General features: G+C 45.1%; 1 pseudogene; it reads right to left on the bottom strand.

Moving 5' to 3' along the window:
- The window catches only part of LOC101578005, a 1,432-nt pseudogene extending 630 nt beyond the window's left edge, over positions 1-802 (bottom strand).
- Positions 803-7,851: the final 7,049 nt, after the last annotated feature.

Below are 7,851 nucleotides of genomic sequence, written 5' to 3'. Positions count from 1 at the left end.
CTGGCTGGCATGTGGTGCTGGGGGATTGAACCGCGGTCCCTGTGCTTTGCTAAGCTTGTTCTAAGTAGGTGCTTTAGACCACTGAGCCATCTCTCCAGGCCCTGGAAGAACTTCTTGAATGGGACCTGGACCTGGACCTTGAACTGGAGGGGGAGGACGAGCACGATGAAGATCGTGAAGACCGAGACTTTGAGCAACTTCTTCTATTAGATTTCTTTTTATTACTATCTTCTTCTTCACTGGCATCAAGATTATATTTTGAGAGGTCAGCATCATCTTCATCCTCATCCTCATCTAATTTATATTTAGAAAGATCAGCATCCTCATCCTCTTCTTCTCCCTCTGACTCCTTATCATCAACTTCCTTTAATATAGACGCAGGTCCAACTGCCTTCCCTCGGTACTTTTTCTTTTTACGCCCAAACTCATCATATTCTCCATCAGATTCTTCTCTTTCTATATAATCAACATTTTCTCTTTCATTGAAACCACCACCATATCCTGTTCTTTCTTCTAATTTAGCATACTTTGGAGTGTTGCACATGTTACACTCAGAACTTCTGGCCCAATTCACATTACCGCAAGACTTACACTGCCAGTCATTGGCACTAAACAGGCCTCTGCTCTTTTCTGCCAGAGTCTTTCCTATTTCAGTATCCCCGGCTTTCATCATCTTGGCCTCAGTTGTTTTCTCTCGACCACATCGATAACAGCTGGTTCTTCTGGCAAAGTTTACGTTTCCACATTTCTTGTCAGGGCAAATCCAGTCCCCGTCACTGACTCAGAAATTCTTGGTCGACATCTTGGCCGCCTCCACCGCCACAGCCGCCCGTAGCGACGTCTTCGCAGAGGAGCGCCCAGAGAAAACTTTTGGATCCGTGTTATTATTAATCTACAAGAAAACCTCTACATGAAGTTCACACACTCTGGGTAGTAGTTGAATTCCAGATGGTCTTTTAGGAAACTTAATTTACAATATGCTGATGGCCTCTTTGAGTTTATGAAGACTGTGCTAGAGATGTTTTTTGTTTGTTTCTTTGTTTGTTTGGAGACAGGGTTTTGCTACGTAGCCCAGGATGGCCTTAAACATACTAGTAGTGGGCTGGAGAGATGGCTCAGTGGTCTAAAGCACCTACTTGAAACAAGCTTGGCAAAGCACAGGGACCGCGGTTCGATCCCCAGCACCACATGCCAGCCAGACCCGCCCCCTGGTGGGCTGAGCTGGCCACACACACACACACACACACAATAAATAAATGTAATAAATAAAAATAAATAAGTAATTAAAAAAAAAACCATACTAGTAGTGCAGGCTGGCCTTGAGCTCTTGGTGATCCTCCTGCCTCAGCCTCCTGAGTGCTGGGATGTAGGTGATTGTACCACCATGTCGGGCTTAGTCCTAGAGTTTTAAGCACTACACCACATTTTTATAACTGTCCTAGAGGCTGTCCCACCTTCACCTGCCAAGTGAATCCTGTATCTTGTCTTCTTACTTTTATAATTGTCCTGTATGTCTCTAAACGTTTCTGATCATCTTTGAGTTCTAAAATTGCCAAGGACAGCTAGGAGTACAGGATGCTGTGCAAATCCCAGCAGGTGCTTCCTTTGTGCCCTCACTGTCCAGGGCTTTGTAGGCAGAAAGCTGGAGATCTCAGCAGTGCTAGGAGTGTCTGTAGCTCTCAGCTGGAAGGTAACAACACTGTGTTGCGTGGGAGAAGACCAAGAGAGACAGTGCCTCACATTTTGACGTTTGCCTTCCTCTTGCTTCCCTTTTCTTTCTGTCCCCCTTTCTCCTTCCGTCTGCTCCACCCTCCTCTCCCTTCCCCTCCTTCCCTGCCTTCCTTCTTGGGCTTGAGAGCCCTTGCGTGTGCTAGGCAAGCACTCTGCTGCTGAGCTACGTCAGCCTGAGAGCTAACTGCTGTCAGCTCAAGAAACACCACAAGACTGATTTAGCATCCTCCGGGTGCACCTGAATGGATTTGTGGACAATATCCTGGGTGTGAGTGGCACCAGCCAATTGTCCTGTGGCCTGAATAGCACCCAAAGGGCAAGGAGAAGGAGGTCGGCTTGCTTCTTCAGAGGAGCCCCAGTCCTCACCTTTGCACTGCGCCACAATCTCCCAGTTTGCAGGGCACACCTGCAGCCTCCTGCCAAGGCTCACGTAGGCGCTGCAGTGAGCACGGGGCCTCCCTCCTGCACGGGGGCTTCTGGCTCTTCCACAGCTGCCGCTGCCTCCGTGGGGGGCACCGTATGCCTACCTTGTAAAGCCATATGTATTTCTTAGATTTAATATAAAAGATATCTAGATATCTTGTGTTAAATGTTTCTCTAGGGATGCAATCGTCTTTTCTTATTTTCTTATCTAGCTTTGTAATCATTCCCTCCTTACATAGGTAATTTGTGTGTGTGTGTGTGTGTGTGTGTGTGTGTGTGTGTGTGTGTGTGTGTGTGATGTGCTGAAAATCGAAGCCAAGGCTTAGCTCACACTTGGCAAGTGTTCTACCATGGAACTGTGTTACCAACTTGGAACAGCCAAATGTCAAAAAAGTGCTTTTCAGGTGCAATATTTGTTACATTAAATAGATGCCCTTATTGCATTTTTACAGCTAGAAGGGAAAGGAAGGGAAGGATTTGTTCAGCTATAGAGAGCCCTTTCTGGTCCTCATCTTGGTCCAGGAAGTTTATATTTGTAATCCCATGGATAAATTATTGGAATTCCATCAAGTTAATTCCAATCTACTACTTCCAGTGCTGTGAGAATAAAGACACTAAATCATATTTATGGTTATGGGGAGCCAAGGGGTACTAAGTCCGGCCATAGTGATGGGTTTCTGAAACAAAGGCCTTGACCCAGGGCTGAACCTGGGTTTTATTCAGTCATGAAGGAGGAGTGGCTTGAGGATGAATGACCGAGAATGGCAGGGAGTAGGTGAGTACTGTGAGCTGGGCTAGGTAGGTGGCCTATATTTATCTCTGCAATATTGCAGATAGAAAGATATACAGTGAATAATCTGCATTACACAACTGAGATAGCATCTACCGTGTTGGGGTCCAGTGCTGCAGCTCTAAAGTGTAATCAATCTTTCAAGCTCAGGAAGTCACAGCCTCTATCTCCAGGTTTGATCCCAGCAGACAGTGTGGCACACTGGCTCTTAGTCCCATCTTGACCTGGTTCATATTAAAAAGGAGCAGGTGTGGGTTATCAGGGAAACATGTACCATCTTCAAAGATTACCACCAGCACCTTGGTTAGACCAATATGCACTGCTCAAGAAGCCAATTGAAGGAATAAAGCAAAGTCCTAGCCAGCTCTGTACGTATCGATACATGGAAATAGGGTCAGACACAGCCAAAATGGAGACAATCGCTCTTCTTTCAAAGAGAGTTGCCCAAGTAGTCCTCCACACAGCTAGTGAGAGAAAGAAACGAAGATGTCTAGTGGACACATTTGTTGATGCCAAGCATGCATGATGGATGTGAATCAATCAATGCATATCTCTGACCACTTGCTGTGAAAACCTCTCAAATCACACATTTTTATTTTTATTTTTTATTTATTTTGGTGGAACTGGGGTCAAATCACATTTAAAAAATATATATACAATGAATTATATATAATTTATATAATTATATATAATTAAATGATTTAATATTTATATATTTAAAATCATTTAATTATTTATTTATTTGGTACAGGCTTTCACCATACACAGCTTGGACTCGTAGTGATCCTCCTGTCTCAGTCTCCCCAGCACTGGGATACAGGTGTGCGCTACCCTGCCCAGTTTCTTGCCAGGCAGGTGCTTAGACCACTGTTATCTCCCCCTCTGCCCCTAAATCACACATTTTGATGGTGACATGAGAGAGGCAACTTCTAGGAACTGTAGCACTCTTGACTGCTCGTCAGCCTCCCTGCCATATCTGCCAACCCCACTGCATCCATTTCTCATATCAGCTTAAGTAGGCTATGACACTTCAAAAATAGAACCCTGATACTTGCTCCCTTGGTAAAAATCACCATGGCCGCAGTGCAGAAGCCAGTAAGGCCCTGCATGATCCTGCCCTGCCTGCCTCCCTGGCTCCAATCTAGCTTCTTTCTTTTTATTATATACCTCAAACATACACTAACAAACCTCTTTCTCAGTATAAAAAATAAAAATTAGAAAATTGCTTTCAATCTTTCATTAATGGAGAGCTAATAATACTTTTTTTTTTTTTGGCAGAACCAGGGATTGAACTCAAATAATACCATTTTTAATTAAAAAAATACTGTTAAGACATTAAAAAAAAGTAGGGGGAACTACCCGCTCCAGGCCCCCCCTCCTGTCCCTCTCTTTGGACAGGAGCTTTCTTTCTCTCAATAAATATATTCTGCTCATAACCTCTGTTTGCTCCTAAAATTCATTCTTCAGTTTTAGAGAACACGAACTTGTGCAGGTCAGGTCGGGAGATCGTTTTTCCCTATGTCATTTGGAGGTTCCCTATATGGTTTGGAGGTCACCCACCTGAAACCAGTTTTTCTCCCTGTATCATTTTGGAGGTTTCCACTGAGATCATTGGATGGAGGTATCAGTTTGCTTTTCTTTCATGAATTCTGGATTGGTACTTGGCTTAGGTAACAAATTTTTATGCTTCAAATGTTCTTGTAATCCCATTGGTTGACCATAGTTTTGTCTCACCTCCTGCCCACCTAAGCGAGTTCAATTCTCTCTACCTTAGCCCCACAAGATTTTACACTATAAAAGTCCCTGGAAGAGACAGCTTCCCGGGGAACTACCCGCTCTGGGCCCCCTCCTGTCCCTCTCTTGGACAGGAGCTTTCTTTCTCTCAATAAATATATTCTGCTCATAAAAAAAAAAGACATTAAAAAGTAGAACAGTAGTCTTAGATTATAGAGCAATTTTTAAAACCTCTTTCATTAAAAAAATTATCTTTAAAAATTGTAACATTTTCCCAGAAGTTTGAAATACTGTATTACCTTACTTATGTCTTTACATTTTTAAGTAGTTCTATGGGGTGGGGTTGAATGCAACGATATTTACTTTGGAAAGGTGGACAGGAAAAGGTCTCTTTTCTTACATGCTGAGAGTAGAAACGTTGCCCCTATGCAATGTAAGATTCGCAGTAAAGTTGAAAGAGACAGGACATTGGATTCTGTCACCAGCTGAAAAAATAAAAAAAAAAACCAGCATCAGCCAGCATTTGCCTTGCACCTGAGGACATTCCAGAGTAAAACCCGCAAATGACCTCAAGACCCATTGCCTCCTCTATTGTAGAATTCATAGTTACACAATGAATCAGAGTAGGTCACGGCAGGTGTCCGTGAACTGGATGCCCAGAATGGCCCAGGGGACAAGGAAATCCCATTTGGGCTAAAAGAAACTATAAAATTTGGAACAACTAGGACCCCTAGGAGAGAGCTGCTTTGCTGTCCCAGCCCCAGGCCGGCAGAGGGAGGAGGCCGCCTCTCAGGGTGAGGTGACAGCCACCCTGAGAGCCAATGAGGAGACAAGGGAAAGCCAGCAGCGTGGGTCAGGGCCGCTGTCGTTGTGTGTGCGAGGGGGGAGAACGAAAGAGGAATTGTGCGGGGTTTAGTTTAGGAGTGTCGTGCTATGTGGAGGTCTACGCCGCGGCTGCGTGGTTTGCTCCACCATCCCTGGCTCAGGTGACCTTACTTTCCTCCCCATCTCACTTGGATTTCTGGCTGTAGAAAACAACCGAGATGGTTGTTGCTGCAAATGCACGCTAGTAGCACATCTCTGAAATCCGTATCACCTTTTTATTTTTTCGGTGCTTGGGAGGAGTTAGATTACTAGGCCAGCGGTTTTCTTTGTTTCTTTTGGTTTGGTGGTTGTTTTGTTTCTTTTAATGTGTCACGATTCCTGCTCTGCTTTCTATTGCTGTATTGCTGTGTAGAGAGCGACTCCAAATTCAGTGTTATAAAAGAATAACTATTTTATGATGCTCAAGCTGTGGATTAGGAATTGGTTGCGGGCGCAGTGGGGATGTATCGTCTGGCACCTCAGCGGGGATGACTCAAATGCTCGAATAGCTGGGGGCGGTGAGCGGCTGAAGGCTGCGAGGCTCAGAGCCAGTGCCTGAGGCTGGCCGCAGCTGGGCTTGCGGCTGAAGCACCTGCCCAGGGCTTTTTCCTGTGGCTTGGGCTTTCCTGACGTCGGGGAGGAAGCGCCTCGCGGAGCAAGCTCGCCAACAGCAGCGGGCAGAATCCGAGCCGCCCTTGGCGACCCAGCCTGGAAAGTCAGGCAGCAGCATTTCTAATGGTACAGGAGAGACACATGCTCGTCCAGAGTCAGGAGTGGAAATTCAGCCCCACCTCCTGACGGTGCTGGGGGACCTCGGTGCAGTGCGGCTGCAGAGGGGCAATGGCCATAACATTGCTAAAGCTCAATTCTTTTTTGTTGTTCTTTGTTTTCTTGAGACAGGGTCTCTCTCTACAGCCCAGACTGCCTCAGCCTCCCCAGTGCTGGGATTACAGGTGTGCACTACCAGATGATTTAAAAGCTCTCCCCCCCCCCCACCCCGTACAGGGTCTTGCTACATATCTCCAACTCATAGTGATGCTCTTGTCTCAGCCTCCTCAGTGCTGGGATTATAGGCATACACCACCATGCCTGGTTTCAGTGGCTGGTGGGCTGTCGCACAACATGCGGTACCAGGAGATTGAACTCGGGTCTTTACACTTGCCAGGCACGTGCTTAGACTGCTGAGCTATCTCCCCCTCACCCAACCCCCAAAAGCTTTATTCTTAAAGGGAAAGGTCTATGTGGCTACCTTTAAGATCCTCGGGGGACTTTTATGCAACCAAAAGGTTCTGTGAGGTACCAACTTACATTTTTCTGGGTGTTTTAACAAGGTATTTTATTTTAATAAGGCCTGGATTTGATCTGAAATTACTTTTATTGCAAAAATTATTTTTTGGTGTTGGAGATTGAACCTAGAGTCTTGCACATGCTAAACATGTTCTACTGCTGAGTTCTATCCTCAGACCCTGAAGTTGCTTTTATTTTATTTTATTTTTTTTCATTTTTTAAAAATAATTTTATTGAGAAATTGCTTTTAAATTTGAGAGCTTATTTATGTATATACTTTTTTTTTTTTTTAAATGTATTTGAAGGCCGGCCAGATAGCTCAGTGTACTAAAACGTCTGCTTAGGCAGAGCGCAGCAGCTGGGGTTCAATCCTCAGCATGCTGTGCTGGCCCCGCCCCTGGGGCACACTGAGATGGCAATTGAGACTGGGTGTGGTGGTGTGTGCCTGTAATCCCAGCTCTTTTTTTTTTTTTTTTTTGATACCTGGGGATTGAACTCAGGACCTTTGGTTAACCAGGAAGGCACTTATGCCACTGAGCTATCTCCCCAGCTTTTGAGAGCCTGAAAACAAAGAGGATCACTACAAGTCTGATCTACATAGTAAGTCCTTTCAGACCCTGTACTAAATACAGAAAAAAAAAAAAAAATGTATTTGGTTGTTGCAGGGTCCCACCATGCACCTCGGACTTGTGGTGATCCTCCAGTTTTCAGCCTCTCCAGTACTGGGGGGGATGGAACCACTGTTCCTGAGCTTGCCTATGCTTGCCTAAGCAGGCTTTTTAGTCCACTGAGCTATCCTGCTGACCCCTATATACTTTTTTTGATATTTTTGTTGTTTTAGTTTTCACTTTATTGAGATGGAGACTTCAGGCTAGCTTTTTTTTTTTTTCAGAGCGAGAGATTGAACAGAGGCCCTTGCGCTTGCCAGGCAAGCGCTTGTTCTATGCCATCTTCCAGGCCCTCAGGCTAGCTTTGAATTTACTGTGTAGCCCAAGTTGGCCTCGAACTTACAGTGATCCTCC

Source organism: Octodon degus, unplaced genomic scaffold (assembly GCF_000260255.1).
Source record: "Octodon degus isolate 3935 unplaced genomic scaffold, OctDeg1.0 scaffold00078, whole genome shotgun sequence".
Classification (NCBI taxonomy): domain Eukaryota; kingdom Metazoa; phylum Chordata; class Mammalia; order Rodentia; family Octodontidae; genus Octodon; species Octodon degus.
This window is presented reverse-complemented; position numbering and strand designations above follow the sequence as displayed.